Source organism: Mauremys mutica, chromosome 7 (assembly GCF_020497125.1).
Source record: "Mauremys mutica isolate MM-2020 ecotype Southern chromosome 7, ASM2049712v1, whole genome shotgun sequence".
NCBI classification, from domain to species: domain Eukaryota; kingdom Metazoa; phylum Chordata; order Testudines; family Geoemydidae; genus Mauremys; species Mauremys mutica.
The window spans coordinates 7,400,072-7,416,796 of NC_059078.1; the positions used below are offsets into that span (position 1 = coordinate 7,400,072).

Below are 16,725 nucleotides of genomic sequence, written 5' to 3' on the forward strand. Positions count from 1 at the left end.
TTTGGGGACAAAACCTCAAATGTTTGATTTTGGTTTTTACAACAGATTTTTTTTTTGTCTGTGAAAAGCCATTTGGCATAACCCCCGCCCCCCCGCCAACAAACAGCATTTTGATGGAAAATATTTGACCAGCTCTACCTGAGATGCCTTTATACTCAAGGAGACAGGCAATCGGGAAAACACCGTCCTTTGCTCTGGGATCATGTTGTGGAATGGTGTACGTTTCTGTAAGCCATTATGAACAATGTAGCAGAGAAGCGAAATGGAGGATAAGCTTGGTTGTGTAATTTGGAATGACAGAACAACAACATACCGATAAAGTTGCTTAGAGGAGCGGTCGTACAGCAATGTATTCTACTTGCTGGGCAATGCAGTGAAACCGCAGATCCAGTCATGTATTACCTGTCCTGCTAAAAGTAATTACTAGCTCTACTTGTTACCAGATCATTTCACAGATTGACATGGGGTATAAGAGACATCAGTCAATGAGTTCTATCTAGATCTAGATGTCTCGTGTTTTTTTCAGGCAATGATGAATCACACAGTCTCTCACATTCACTTTCCCATGACTTCTGAAACAGCAGAAAGTAGGAGAATAACTCTGGGTGTTGCATTTCCTTAATAAACCTCTGTATGCCCAGCTGCATGTACAATGTCTGTATGGGTGCACAGAGCCAAATCCATCCCTTGTGTACCTCCCTCCACTGGGGTCAACAGAGGTACACCAGGGATGAAAACGACCCCTTATATGCATATACAATAGTCACCAAAGCCATTGCAACCACCTGTTTCTCAACCCAAGGTGTGTATATACAGTGACTTTACAGTAGGCACATAGAGGCCTGCATACTCCAGCCATGCCAATTAGTTTCCATAGTAACTACTATATTTCACAGGGAGAAAAAGCAGAGGGAGCTTTTATAAAGGGCCAGAAAAGCCACTGGCAAGTAAGCAGCGTCCGCTAAACGGGGGGTCGAATACTGGTCCTGCAGTATTTGTCTCCCTCTTTGTCCATGGGAAGTGTGTGGGGGAAGGATTATTCCCCCTCCCTCAAACTACAAATAGGCCCTGGGATGCTGGCATGGCCAAGTCATGGTCCCACTCCTGGGTCTTGATGAGTGGTAAATACAGACTGTTGCTTTCACCTGAAGACGACCTCTGAACAGGCCCATTAGCCATTCCCACATTCACTTTCTGCCAATAACCTCCTCTGGTGAGTGTCCCGGGCACAGAGCCCCCCTGTGTGGATGCCCTGGGGCCACTTCCCTCCTGGCACTTGGAACTAGAGATGGTCAAAAAGTGTGTGTCTGGGTGTGTTGGGGAGGGAGGAGTATGTAAATTCAACGGAAACATTGTTTTGTTGTTTCAAAATTTCAGCCATTTTTCATTGGAAAAAATAAATCAAATTTGAAGACAGTTCAAGTGGCTGTAGTTGAAATTGAACATAGCTGTTGCATTTTGGATACCAAGATAGGAGGCAACTGGGATCTGTTCCTTATGGGCAGATCCCACTGATTTGTATGACTCATCTCGAAGATCCAGAGAGATAGGTGCTTCATGTAGCGCCTATAAATAAAGTTTCATTTATTTGGGAAAAGCTGAACAACATCTTCATGGCTCTGCCAGTGGTAGAATGTTTTCTTTAATTTTTAAAAATTACATTAAATATTTTCACTGAGAAATGTGACCTTTTTTCAGGGAAAAATGTTCACCATTTTTCCCATCAGCTCTAGCCTGTGTGGATACTTTAGCCGTAACTTGTGGCCAGGAGGAAGGCATTAAACTGTTCCCAACATGTAGACTCAACATGTACGTATGTATATAGACAGATACACACACTGCGTAGATTAAATATGTAACAATCCATATTTTCATGTGTTGGTATATACACACAACACGTGTGCACACATTCATGGGAGAAAGGAAAGCTATTTATGACATATCAAAGTCAAAATGCAGGGTAATTGTGTTCAAGTGGAATCAAAGGTTGGCATAATGATTAAATAGCATTGCTATCTTTTAGGAGAAATCTGGTTATAGACAGACAACACCGAGGTCATCAACAAAATATAATTTAATCCTTAGCTATGAATTAATGAATACGTCTGAGATTAATTTAAATCCACAAAGAGACTTTGTGTTGAAGGAATATTTATCATAACATTTATTAGCTTAGTGCTCTGGCAGGGATTCAGTTTTTGCAGTCCTCAAGGTAACAAGCATTTTAAAAAACAAACATACCCCCCCATTCATTTACGTTTTTTTCCCCAATAATTTCCCCCCTTTTAATTGGATTCCTTTGAACTCGTGTATCTGCTCAAACCCCAAAGTTCTAAGCATGCCACCAGCTCTTTTTGCCTCTTCTCAGATGAACTCCTCTTGAAGCTTAAGTTACACCTTCTCGCTGCCCCATGGACAAGTCACCCTGCTCCGAGCAAGGAGTTTGAGCCATATGGCAGAGGAGAAGACACTGAGAATGCTGGTTTAATATTAGTTTGGACTTCAGATAATAGAAACATAGTGAGGGGAAAAACAGGCGGATTTCTTTCAATCATCATTACAAACCAGCTGAAATAATTTCGGAGGTCCTGATTCCAGCAAGCATTTAAGCATGGGTGGGAGTCCATCTTTATTCAGGACAGCATTGACTTCAGGGGGATTTAAATACATCCTTAATTACTTTCCTGAATAGGAATGCTGTTCTGAATCAGGGCCTCAGTGGGTATGTGATCCATATGCTGGCATTGCAGCATTTAGGAGTGTAAATAAGGTAAGAAATAGCTGGGAAGATGTATAGTTCTTTGGGGAGCGGGAGGTGGGGGAGGGCTCTGTATGCCTAAAGACCTGCCAGTGTGGGGTGGAGGGTTCTGCTGGATGATCCAGAATCTATCCAGAGATTGGGTGTGGCAGGCATGCCCATTAGCTGTCTGGTGCTGATTGGGTGATTTCAATTGTGAGCAGGACACTCCCAGAGTCACTAGCTGAGAGTGGAACCAATGGGAACTCAAGGGGAGAGGGGTGGGTTTATAAATAGGAGGAGTGACGGACGGACTGAAGGATTCAGCAGGGAAGCAGGACGTGGACCAGAAGGGTCTGCTGAGAAGACTGTATTCCAAGGATTTTGCCTGTTTGATTAGACGGCAGGCTCTCTGCCCTGGTGGAGAAGACGATGACTAGAATTTGCTGGGATTTGGAGTGGGGAGGGAGTTGAAGGAGATTGAGGGACTATCACTTGTCTCTCAGATGTTAAGGAGCTGGGGTACCCTACAGAGGGCTTGGACACCATTCCGCAGAGCCCGGGAAGGGTAAATCCCCCCAGAGCAGAGTCCTAGGGCAGTGTAAATATGTATGTGCATGAACATAATTGTATTTTGCATTGAACTTGTGGTAGCAGCAAGCACTAAAACTGGGGGAACGCCCCCTGAAGGTGTTGTCTTTTAAAGAGTTGTTTTTTACAATAGTCACAATTGTTTCATGGATTATAAATAAACTGTTATGGCTAGAGTGAGAGAGAGAGAGAAAGTAAATGGTTTGCTGTTTAGAGTAGCTAATGCAGCCCCGCTGCTCCTTTCAGTGTCTCCCTGCTTGCTATCCAGCAGCCATTCCCACAGCCTCCTACCTACCTTCGCTCTCCCTTTGATTCTCCACAGGCTTCTGCTTTATCTACACCCCAGAAAGGCTGATTTAGTCACATGCCCTCCCTGTCATGTGACATTGTTCATTTTGTCCGCCTGGGGAAGCGAGCTAAGTGGATCACAAGTGTGGTTGGACTTGTTGCCTTTTAAAGGGCCAGTCACCCTGTGATGTGATGAAGGCGGAGCATGGAAACAATACCGTATGTTCTAGATCAGGACACTTTTCTCCTTGTTGCAGAGTAACAGCCAGAGTTGAATAATCCTACAGCATTAGTATGATCCATACATGAGAACTGTACATTTAGTTTCTCCCAGGAATTTGTCACGAGCCAATTGGCAGTAGACATCAGATGTGCTTGCTCTTGACACGCTTAATTCTTTTTATCAAAGCAATAATTCTTTGTTTGGAGAACATGACTCCACAATGCCAGGTGTTGAGACCGTAGCACCATACAGCAGCGCTGGCAGCTGTTGCAGCAGATTTCAATTTTTCACCCAAAGCTGGCTGTGGGATAGGATGCCAGATGAAATTAAGGAGCTCCAGATAATCAGAATTTGCATCCCCATAATAATGTATCATTTGTAATGACCATTCTCTGCAAAAACTCTTTCCAGATGCTGTGTTTGAGGCATGGAGTAATCACTTCAATGAATGACCCTACCTACCTATTGACTAGGGAAGGCTGTTAGGGAAGGTTAGTGAAATGGGTGGGCAGGATACACCATAGCCGAGAGCAATGAAACATGTTTGTGTAGTTTATCCCAGTTAACTTTAATAGAGAGGGTGGGTTCTTGCCCATAGGAACTCCATTCTTTCCTTTCTTGAGCAGGACAGTTGATTTCTGACCATTTTAAACACCGGTGAAATAATTTAGTTTGTCTCTGTTCAGGTTTCATTATGGAGAAATGAGGAAAAGATCTTGAACGGTGTCAAATCGTTTTTACTCCCCCCCACTTTGCAGTAGTGTTCACACTGTCTGTGAAGATGCCAGCCCAAGCCCTGAAAGGGATTAAAACTCCCACTTGTCCTGGAACTTAGATGGAAGCTCTAAGGAGCCAGTATATTAGCTGAGTTATGCCTGCCTGCTTCACAGCCTGTGATTTAGCATGCCACTGAAAAATAAAATTGCAATTTGAATATGATTGAAACCCAAGTTTGAGAGAATTAAGTCCTCCCATTGAAGACGTGCAAGGAAAGGCGGGGGGAACAGTACAGGCTGCTCTGTGTTTGTTAAGCTGAAGAAATGCTCCTTGCACATTGAGCGGAAGGTGGTGAGGTTTGCAATGGGCCTTAGTTTTTGTGGGAGCTTGTTCCATAGTCTCAGACTGACCCTCCGTCTCCTGCATAGATGGACTCGCTCATTTTAACGCATGTAGGGTGGTAGGACTGCTGTTTAGCCAACATGTATTAGAATCCTGCAGGGAGATGCTGATTAGTTCCCACTGGCTCATTGTATCCAAGTGTAGCATGATAAATCCCCCCTGGATGCAAGGGAAGTAGGAGTAGCTCTCTCAGGGAGCGGGAACTATGAAAGATGTGAGCATGCAATAATTCCTGAGCTATAAAACTTCCAACAGCTAAGTGGAGGTGGAAGCATGGACAGAGCCTTCTGTTGTGTTATTGCTTTTGAATTACAGCTAAGGCCAGAGCCCAGGAAGCAGGCAGTGAGTGTGGGACATCTAGCTGGCTTGGGCACTGAAGCAGCACCAACTTCAGCATGGACTATCCCTGCAACCCCGGGTTCCATGCTGCGTGCCATGCTGCAGTACCTTCATTGCTCCAGTAGATTAAAGCTAGTTCGGGTGTGTCTACATGAGCTGTGATCACCCACCGTGGGTGGGTTTGAATTCAGCCTGTTGACCTCTCAGCTATAAAGGTTCCTTCCTCGTCCCTTTTCATATCTACTCTTGGAGTGGGATACTGATCTGAATTTAATCTAAAATCCATTGTTCCCTTCTCAGGCAGCAGGTAAATGATACAACTTCAGTGTCCTCCTGCTCCCCAGAATAGAGCAGGTTTTTTGAAGAGACTTTTTTTTAAATTATGAAGAAATCTCCTTCTTCCCCTCTTTCTCATTCTGCGACATATGCCCAAGCATTTTTCTTCTCAATCAGCTCCTTCCATCATATCTGGAGTGACAAAGGCCATTCTTCTAGTGCTGTAATCTCAAATGTGATCGAGTCGACTTAGATTTTTGACTCCAGTGTATTGTCTGAGTGATTTGCATTAGGATTTTAAATCAACTGCTCTTGACACATGTACCACACTCTGTTTAAAATATTGGTGGCTTAAACTACCCTATATGCAGAATGACGTGAACACTTTTTTATGATATTGGCATTCTGCTCTCTAATGATCAGCAACGTAATACATTCTGTGCAGGAACCTTGGTGAAGTTTAACTGCTGGCCGCAAGAGTCACCATCCCCTAATGCTCATGACATTACTCATTGCAGATGGCGTCCTAAAGCACATCAGGTAAAACCTACCTACTAGATTCTGTTTATTTAGTACGATGAAGCACTTGTTACATTGCTCGTTTACTGCTTAATGCTTTGTTGTTTATTATTTTTTTAAGTAGAGCAATTTTGTTACTTCCCATGGGTGCAGTTATTGTTCCTTTCAGAAACCTGGCATAAGCATGTGCCACTTTACTCCGTCCAGCCTTCTGCCCCAGATGGTTTTGCCTTTCTGCAACTGGCTGAACTCTTTGGTCATAGTGGCTAGCAAGCAATGAGTTATATGCCATTTTGGCTGCTCTTGGATGGGGGAACACATTGATTAAGGGCGAGACTGAGCCTTTCGACAGTCTTGTACCTCCAACGGCTGTGGTAACTTCTCCCCCGTGGTAAGAATGTGTCCCAGTACCTCCCCTCTCGCTCTTGGTAGGAAGTCAGCAAGACCAGTCTTGGAAAAAGTGCTGCTTGCCTCTCCACCCCGGTGCCTGGCCAGCATGTAGATGTGAGGAGGAATCAAGGCCCTCAATGGGCAACACACACAGATCAGTAATGACGTTCTGTACCAGATCCAGTCCCAGGTGCCCTCGACCACCTTTGCTTACTCCAAATATTCTTGCTTTGTTCCTTATTGCTCCAATATTCTTTATTTCGTTTATTCATCGGCTCCTGGATACAGTGGTGATGAGCACCCTGGAGAAAAGGAGGCAGGCAGGCTAGAGCACGTTTTGCATTCTTTCTTAACAGCTTTGATAACTGGAGTCCAGTAGCCAGATTCTGAGCTGGCATAAACAGGTATCGTTCAAAGGAAGTCAATGGAGTGATGTTGATTTACACCTGCCGAGAATCTGGCCCCAAGACTTTAACCGTTCAAATTATGTTCTGTCTCCTTTGAAATTAACACTTTTCTTACAGAATTTCACTGTTAAGAAGCTTCTCAAGATGTTATCGGTTCAGTCACCCCAGATTTGTCACATTTGCAATGGAAATTCAGGATCACTTCCTTTCTAGTCATTTTTTCATTACTTTCCTCCCCCACCTTTACACTTTTCCTACATTAAGAACGTTCAGTGCTAGTAAGAATAACTCAAATTCATTCATTTCTGCTTTATCTTCTTGTCCGATAGATTGTTTCTCCATTGAAGATCTTGGCTTCACATCAAGGCATACCCTTGATCACCTTTTTAAGAGACTTAATGATTTTTGCAATTACACGTACTAGGGCAGGTAACAATAACATCTTCCAATGACTTACCAATTTCAGAGAGCTGGTAAATCATCACAGGTTGGTTTGAGTGCATGGTTTATGGAAGTCTGATAGTTTGTTATGCATAGATATGGTTGATTGTTATTACTGTACTTTGAAAGGAGATTGTGGTTAGTACCATACTGGAATCAGTCGCATATACAAAGAGAATATTAAAATTATATCTTCAAAAGATGATAAGTTTCCTAATCTAATAAAACCTAGAATTGCTTCTTAGGGCTCAGGATGGGTGTTATTTTTTTTTTAAACTACATTGTATTGTGCAGAACGGCCAGGACTGCACCACACAAGGTTAGCAACTTTAAAACCAATTTCTTTTTCTGAGTATCAGAGGGGTAGCCGTGTTAGTCTGGATCTGTAAAAGCAGCAAAGAGTCCTGTGGCACTTTATAGATGAACAGACGTATTGGTGCAAGCATCCGACGAAGTGGGTATTCACCCACGAAAGCTCATGCTCCAATATGTCTGTTAGTCTATAAGGTGCCACAGGACTCTTTGCTGCTTCTTTTTCTGAGTCGTCTTCTTCCTATACAGAGAGACAGATCCTCAAGTTAGCTAGTTTTGTGCTTTTCCTGAGGTGGCTGAGTCATTTGAACTTCCTACTGTTAATACAACTCTATCAATAGCATCTCGGGGTGTGAGTAAGGAATGGAGGACTGGAGCCTACCTGTCTACTGTTGAATAGATTCTGCATCTGGGAGTGAGAGAAAACAAAGTTACATTGTTTGCACTTGTGTCAATTTAAATTCTCTGGCATGATGATTTTAAAACTATTGCCTCTGAAAGACTATTCATAAAGGGCGTGGTGGAAAGCTCATTGAAGTCAATGGGAAATCAGTGGGCTTTGGAGAAAAATAATTATAATTATTTATTATTTCCATTATTGTAGCACATAGGAGCCCTGGTCGTAGACCTGGATCCCATTTTGTTAGGGGAACACGAACAAAAATGTCTCTCACAACTGGGAATGGAAAATGGCTGCCTCTGCTTGAAATGTTCTTCTTTATTTCCAAGAAATAAATTCCAAGAAGTAAAAGCCCATCGTGGTAATCATTGGAAGCCGTTCTTTTGACCACTGTCGCGAAGGAGGGAGAGGAGAAAGAGAAATATTTACTCTGTTTCCTTCTGCTTTTTGGAGGCCCAGCCAAGAAACTGTCGCACTGTGACATAATACAACTGATATCAAAAGAACCCCACTCCGCTGTGTGCTATAAATTGTCCCCTTGCATGATCTCTTTGGAAAGATTTTTCTTGTCTGATTGCAGACCAGTTATAAGAATTTGTAATACACACCTGTCCCCAGCATAAGATTTTTCAAGCAAGAATTTATAGACCAGCTTTTATAAAAGTGCAGCAGCATTTTCGTCCAGCCTGTACAGAAACTAAATGTGCATGTCTTCCAGTTATCAGGAGATAGTTAGAGTTTATCCAGTTTCCAAATATGTTGTAGAAGTCAGACTGATATTTATGACCCTGGACTGCAAAGGGGCAGAGACAGAAAAAAGAAGAAACACATTGGTGATTTTGCTCTTATTAACTGTCATTGCACTAAACAATAAAATGCCTGATTGTACTCCACTGAAATAAGACTCCCACTTATTTCAATGGGCTTTAGATCAGCTCAGTACTGACCCATAGAAGAAATCCATTTCCACAGCTTAAACAGTGTTAAGATGAATTAACAATACGGTAGGTATCTGAAATAAACAGAGAACAGGGTAATAGATTCAGGAAACTCAATATTTCAGTGCCAAAGCCAATCCTCAAATTTCATAAAATTTGGATGAACTTCAGTAAGTGTATCACAGATTCCTCCAAGGAGCAGAGGAAACAAGACAATCTTGGCCATTTAGCCTTTCTATAGAATTCCAGACAACTTTCTCCACTGCCACATAAATTCACCCCTATAACTGGGCAGATTTCTTGATGATTTATTGCCCAGTTCATGGTTGTGATGTAGATTTAGTACTGTGTCAAGCATTAGGTCTCCTGTGAGTCAGAATTATCCACTAGGCAGAGGCAGAAGATGAAAGAATGCACGGTGAAAAATTTCAAGTTTTGTGAGTTTGAAAAGTTTCAGGTCAAGCCAAAGCATTTTCAAATTCATTTAGTGCTTTTCTCTTTGGGTCGCTGGCAGCTAGCGAATTTGAAGGAGAATTCGCCATCCTAGCTCAATGATCAGTGTTGTCAGCACTAGCAATAGATGTGAGCTGAAAGTTTGTGTAGTCCCAACACTATCCTAGCTATGGGTTGGTACTCCAAGACATTTTCCTTGATTATGGGTACTGTGGAAATTGGAACACGCCTCTAAAAGAGAGTACTTGCAAGAATGAAGCTGTGTTCTTGTCTATTCAGTGTTGGATGCTGTTGGGATATAATTCTTCAATGTAACTTTCTCAAGGCTTATATTTCAAGAATGCAAAGGCTGCCATTTCTGAGACTCAGAAGGCTGAACACTTAAAATATTGACAAAATTGCATGCCTCCACATATACAGTAGTTAGAGTATATGTGGGGTATATGTGTATGCACAATGACCTCTACTGGTTAGACTCAGAACTGCTGAGCCATGTTTCATAGGACATAATTAAAGCTTGCCAGAAAACTGGGATTTTCCCCATGAAAAGTTTCATGGGGAAAATCCTTTTTTTTTAAAAATATATTTTCAAATTGGGATTTTTTCAGTTTTCCTGTAAGAAATTTAAAAAATATGGGGAAATGGTTTTGAAACACTTACTGTTGCCCAATTTTTTCCAGTTGGCACACAGTATTAAGTGTTGAAAGAGTTACTTTGAGAGAGAAAGAAGGTAGGCGACTACAGGACATAGTGACAGCACTTTGGAAAACTCAAAAGCTATTCACTGGTATTGTCATTTAATTAACAAACTAAACCACAGCTGTCCCCAATTACAGCTAGGTGTGTGGCTAGAACCCAGCATGCTATTTAATGGTGGAGAAAAGTCATTTGCAACAATAGGCCACAATGGGGTGATTGATGGAGGAAGAGAAGTGGTAGAATTGGAACATTGGTCCTGATCCTGCAGTCCTTACTCAGGGAAATGGAGGGCTGTGTGTACTTCATAGTCAGACCCATAAAGAGGCTTCAGATAGTGAAAAATCTGGAAACACAGAGGTAAGAAAGAGGGGGAGTAAAGAAAAGATCTAAAAGAACTGAGGGATACTTTCACCTCATAAATCAGGTGAGTCTCATAGCCATGAAATCTGGGATCATTTGCAAAATCTTGCACCAGCAAAATCATTATATTCAGCCTGCAACTGGAAGAAAACAGTGAGTGTTACAGATAAGGAGGCGGGAGGTAAATCTCCTTGCTCTTATGGAATTGTGTGAGTTCATAACAGAATATCTGCTTGTATATCCAAATATTAATATAATCATTTGTAAATACCTTAATCAACTGATTTTGAACACTAACACCTGTCACCTGAATGGAAGAACACATTAAAGCACTGGCCTTAGAAAATATGTCATATAGGTCCCAATCTGATAAACTTTGACACCTGCTTTAACTTTATGCACAAGTGTAGTCACATTAAGTTTGCAGAATTGGGACAAGGCCATAGTCATAGGACTGCAGATATGGAGCCGGACAGTCAGCTGATGATTTACACTAGCTAACAATCTGGCCCTTTGTTCTTAGCATAATTTTTCTATCCTGGAAAACAGTTCAGAGCACTAAAAATATAGTGTTTGAACAATGTTTTGTTGTTGTTTGTTGTTATTTTAAGTATGGTGTGGTCATCACCCTAAAAGCTCCATTCTGTGAATAATTATTTGCTTGGTGCTGGATTTGAAAACAAACTTCCCAGGCTATGAATAACACTGCTTTGAAAAAGTGCACAACAAAAACCTTTGCACTGTGCTAAGGAGTCTAAATTGCTTGAAAACAGCACTGCAAAGAGAATGCAGCTTTCATCTGACAGGCTGTGTAAGATGGTTTGACCTCTCGCTTCCTTTACATGCTTTGACTTAGCTTTTCATGTAAGTGTCCAGCATAAATTCTTTTAATGCAAATTTCCATGTCAAAACTACAAACAGATATTTGATCAAAGGTCATCTCTCCTTTGTGTTCCTATTTGATATAGAAATTTCTATTTCATCTCTGCCTGTCATGGTCAGTTAAGGGAACTGCAACCTGATGGGAAATTACTCATGCATTTCATGTCCTTTCTTGGAAGTCCTCCCCACCCCCTTCATATCTTATGGGTGTTTTAATTTGAATATATTTTCATTTTTAATGGAATAGTTAAATTAGCTTTCAAAGTGCAGCAGTGTGATACTGAACATTGTCTGCTTATTAACTCAAGCTCAGTTTACTGGAGATGATACCCTGGGAGCTGATAAAATAATTATCATTCTTTTAGCGGTGGCTTTACTTCATGCTTAATTAGTGCAGCTTGTTTTATGTGGCAGTATCTAAAGCGTGGAAATGGCAGTAAATAAATGTTTTGGGGGGTGGCTTATTTATTTTTAAACACAGCTTGACTAGTGATACATAAGAACAGATTCTAATGGAAAATCTTACATCAGACTTGCCCTTGCATGGATGTACTAACAGCCCACTCCTGCATCAGTGACTGCCGGATCAGACCCTAAGTTCAGTAGTGAAGCCCTGATCCCATGAAGACTTCTATACATCTCTCTCTCCACTTATAGGGTCCCCATTACAATAGTATCTGCACCCCTTTAATGTATTTGGCCTCACAACATCCCTGTGAAGAGCTATTGTCACCATTTTATGAACGGGGAGAATTGAGGCACAGAGAGATCCCATGACTTGCCCAAGGTAACACGGGAGGCCCGTAGCAAAGCAGGGAGTTGATCTCAGAGTTTCCAGGTTGGAGGCTAGCACTCAAACCATTGGACCAGCCTTCCTTCCTCTTCTGTGTTCTAGAACTACTCACAGTGCATAAAGTAGACTTAAACCTATTTGTGTGTATCTGTTTATCTAAGCAGAAAATTAAAATACTATTTTGAATCCAGTTGAAATCTTGGGGTTGGAGACTTGTCTTTTTATAACCTCTTGTTTCTGTTTCACTGTTGAAATATAGAACATTAGTGAGACAATAAAATATAGAATGCCTAAGTCAAAATATGACACATATTTTGCCAGTTCACTACCATTGTCCATTATGGCCTCAGTTCAGAAAAGCACTTAAGTACATGCTTAATTACCTTTAAGTCTCATGGGATTTAAACATGTGCTTAAAATAAAGCATCTACTTTGATGAACTGAGGCCTAAATAAACATATGGCCAAAGCTTGGGAGCACTCAGAAGTGAGCTAGTTTAGTAGTTTCAAAGAAGTGAATTGATTACATCTGTAGGGTTAGGTAAAGGGTGCAAAACAGTGTTTGCAAAATCATGCTGTGGTTTGCAGCTCTAGGCCCAGGAGTCAGTATTAGAATATCAGGGATCTCAAGAGGTCATCTAGTCCAACCCCCTGCTCAAAGCAGGACCAATCCCCAGACAGATTTTTACTGCAGTTCCCTAAACTGCCCCCTCAATGATTGAACTCACAACCCTGGGTTTAGCAGGCCAATGCTCAAACCACTGAGTGATCCCTCTGCCCCCTGAGCAGGTCTAGGGGACACGATGATAAATATATTGAGTGGGGGAAACAAGCACACTTATTCTTCAGGTAAAAGCATTAAAGGGAAAACATACTAAAAACAATACAATAAAGGCACCTCCACACACCTCGTAAGCTTACCAGAGATCACCTCCCTCCACCTCAGTCTCCACAGGCGCTCTGCTCGGCGTCCATCTTGCCACCCCTTTACTTAGGTTTGGGGCCCCCCCTTGAACAGAATGTCCTGTCCAGGGGTGACAGAAGCACCCTAAAGTGGGGGGGGGGGCTACCAGTGCCTGAACCATGGCCCTGCCCCACCCCCACGCCACCCCTTCCCCCTGAGGCCCACCCCCATGCAGCCCCTTTTCCCCAAGCTCCTGTCCTCACACTGCCCCTCCTCCCAGAGCCCTCACCCCTGCACTGCCTCTTCCCCCAAGGCCCCACCCCACTCCCGGGCTGCCTCTTCACCTCAAGAGCCTGCCCCCCACTCACTCCTCTCCAGCCCCCCCCCTGTCGTTCACCCTTTCAGATGTGATGAGGCTACAGCCCCTGACTCCCCCCTGTTCCAGTGCCCCAGGTCCTGTCTGTCTGTTGGATCAGGAAGAAACCCTGTGTTTAAATTGACTCAGGGCCATTTCTCCCAAAGTCCTCTCTTTGTCTGTTGGCCTCCGAAGAATACAGTCTGAACCAGAATGAGTGAGTCTCCCCAGGAGGTGATGCCTCGCTGGAGGTGTTAGAACCTGAGTGAATTTTCCTAATCACCCCCCACGTCCCCCATTGCTCTTACTCCCTAGGAGGGCTGTGGTTCCTGTCCCCTGTGGCATTACATACAATCCCGGGCATCCAAAATGATACATTGATGGCTCTGCACTGGTGAGAGAATATGACAAATACAGTTTTAGAGGGGAGAAGAAAGCCAGGTATCACAGGATTCTCTTAAGTGTCCATCCCCAGTAGAAACTAGAGTTGCCAACTTTCTACCCGCACAAAACTGAACACCCCTGCCCCACTCCCTGCCCCACCCCTCCTCTGAGGCCCCGTCCCTCCTCTGTGGCCCTGCCCCCCTCACTCTATCTCCCCCCCCTCTGTTGCTCACTTTGCCCACCCTCACTCACAGGGGGTTGAGGTGTGGGAGGGGGTGAGGGCTCTGGCTGGGGTGGAGGCAGTAAGCCACAGCGGTGCATTACTTGGCTATGGGGACTTGTCTGAGGTGCTGTGGTTGAAGACCAAAAGGCAGATTCTGAGCTCGGTCACCATCCCCCTATCTAAATCTGGCGCCATGCCACATTTACCTGGGTCTAACTGAGATCAGTGGTTGGTCCCATCTAGAAAATGTTATGCTTAAACAAAGCACACCCGAGATCTTTTATAGGGGAGAAGGCAACACGCTGCATTTATTGAGAATACAGCAGTTAGCATATGCTATCCGGTTACTCCTTAATTGGTGTTATTTTTTGATGTTAACATTCCACCTCTGAGAGGGTCATTCTGCCCCGGATTTGATTTAATCAATTGTCTTTAGGGGCGCCAGCCTCCACCTCAGGGTCCTCAATCTGCCCTTCCTCAATCATGGAGGCGCGTTGATGGTTCTCTGGCGTCAATAAGTCTTGATAAGTGTCTTCGCTCCTCCTTTCTTGAGCATCTGGTTAACAATGGCCTTCACACCTTATCTTTTCCTGATGCACGCATTCCTCATTCACACAAACAGTCTTGTACAGAGACCTTTGAGAATACAAACAGCCGTATTTTATATCAAGCAAAAAGACATTGTAAATTAAACCTTGCTAAGTTTTATAACCAAAACAATTCACATTGAGGCCCAGGCCTTCAACCTTCCTCTAATTTACTTAACAAAGACACAATACAGGATCCTGTCACTTACTAACTAACCCTTAAAACAAAGAACTAAAAGGACCCAATTTGTAATGCGTATGGGAAACAGAATCCCAGAGTCCCAGAGGGTCATTCCTTTCTGCTATTCAAAAAGGGTGGCTGGCAGGATGAAATCAAATCATACATTAATTCTGATAGTACAATTATAAAATTCTGCTCCTACAGAAGCATGCCAGCAGCTTTCCTAATGCACACCTTGGAGTGGCTTATTGCTTCCAAAGCATGGCTAAAAAGTAATACCGTACGAAGACATAGAGAGCCTGTCCAATATGTTACTTTGAGTAACCCAGAGTCTTTCTGTATCACTACACCAGAAGAAAATGTTTTTAGACAAATGGTTCTGACCTGTAAGCCCTAAAATAGCCTGGTGCTGGCTTATCTACGGGCCTAGTTCTCTCCCCAGGCCATACTGCCACACCTGTGGTCAACAGGGCTGCCCAAGCTGGAGCCCCCCCTTGTAATCCTGGCAGGATTTTTTGGAAAGGGCTGAGGGCATGCTGCCTTGATTATGAAGGGGCAGAAAGGAATTTACGTAGGTGGCTGGCTGAGTTCCTGTTTGAAATGATTGCTGGGAATTTTTAGTGTGTTAGCAGTGAAGTCAGGGTGCCAAAGGTGTTGGAAAGGCGTCTGTTTAACATTTTACATCCAAATAAATAAATAAGCAATTGAAAAATGTTGACATGAAATATGACTAGGCAAAGGCTGAATCCATATTCATGATGCCATGTTGGCAGTATTCCTGATGCTCTCACCAGAGATTGTGGGGAGTGTGCATAACCCAGACATCGCTGCGAGTCCCTCAGTCCTTTCAGGGACTTCTTGGAAGCAGCATAAGAGGTCAGGGACAGCGACAAGTGTTGGAAGCAAGGGGTGGTGATGCCTGATAACAGGAAGATAACATGGCTTCACAATGGCTAGTCAATGAGTTTGCTGTGCCTACGGTTGACTATGCCAATCAGATCCATCTCGTTGTTTCCTGGTGCTCCCACCCGTTTCTCATTTATACTTAGATTATAAACTCGTTGGAGATGGAAATGAGTTTTTGTTCTGTGTGTACAACGCCTAGCACAATGGGGCCCCGAGCTCTGATAAGGACCCCAATGTGCTACCACAATACAAATAAATGCCATTCCAATAACAATGATAGAGAAATAGAAGTGAGAACCAAGGATGGTGGGCTTTTTTCCAGACGTTTTTCTTCTCAATGTTTCCACTAAACAAAACTCAGAACTATTCAGGCAACAAAATGAACCTTCTCTAGTTTTAATTCATTTTTGAGTAATATTGGTCACACGTGTATGTTTTGTGTGGGAAAGTAACCATATGCTTTTAAACTATTTCTCTAACATTTATACAGAAATTAATCGTGAGCAAGTATTGACTCTTTTAGAAGGCAGGCCTTGAAACATCTGTATAGGTGAAAAGATAATGCCATATATATAATTGCTGGTTAACTGATGACTTAGACTATTTTTATTGCTATGTAGTGAAGTAAGACTTCTTGCCTGTGTTTGAACTTATAAATAGCAAAAGAAACCAAGTGTATAAGCCTTTTAATCAATATTGTTTTAAAAACTATAGCTGAGGTTTTTAATTTTCTGTACAAAAACAACAAGGAATCCGGTGGCACCTTAAAGACTAACAGATTTATTTGGGCATAAGCTTTCGTGGGTAAAAAAACCTCACTTCTTTTTTTAAAAAGTTTTTTTAAAAAGGGGGGGGGGGAGGGTTGTGTTTGAAACCTGCAAATATCTGTGAAATAACCAGAGGCCACCAAATTCTGAGCTCATTAGACAATGGGTATTTCACCATTAACATCAACAGGGGCAGAACTTGACCTTGTTTGTTTTATAAAAGCATGAAAACCACAGGTATCCGAATTATCT

The 16,725-nt window shown here is 42.7% G+C and overlaps 1 protein-coding gene across 1 annotated transcript in view; it reads left to right on the forward strand.

Annotated features, from left to right (window-relative positions):
• The window catches only part of KBTBD8 (kelch repeat and BTB domain containing 8), a 65,885-nt gene that overhangs the window by 10,899 nt on the left and 38,261 nt on the right, over positions 1–16,725 (forward strand). Inside the window, exon 2 of the mRNA XM_045025579.1 lies at positions 6,019–6,113. The gene's annotated coding sequence lies outside the window, so the exon portion shown is untranslated. The remainder of the gene's footprint in view (positions 1–6,018; positions 6,114–16,725) is intronic.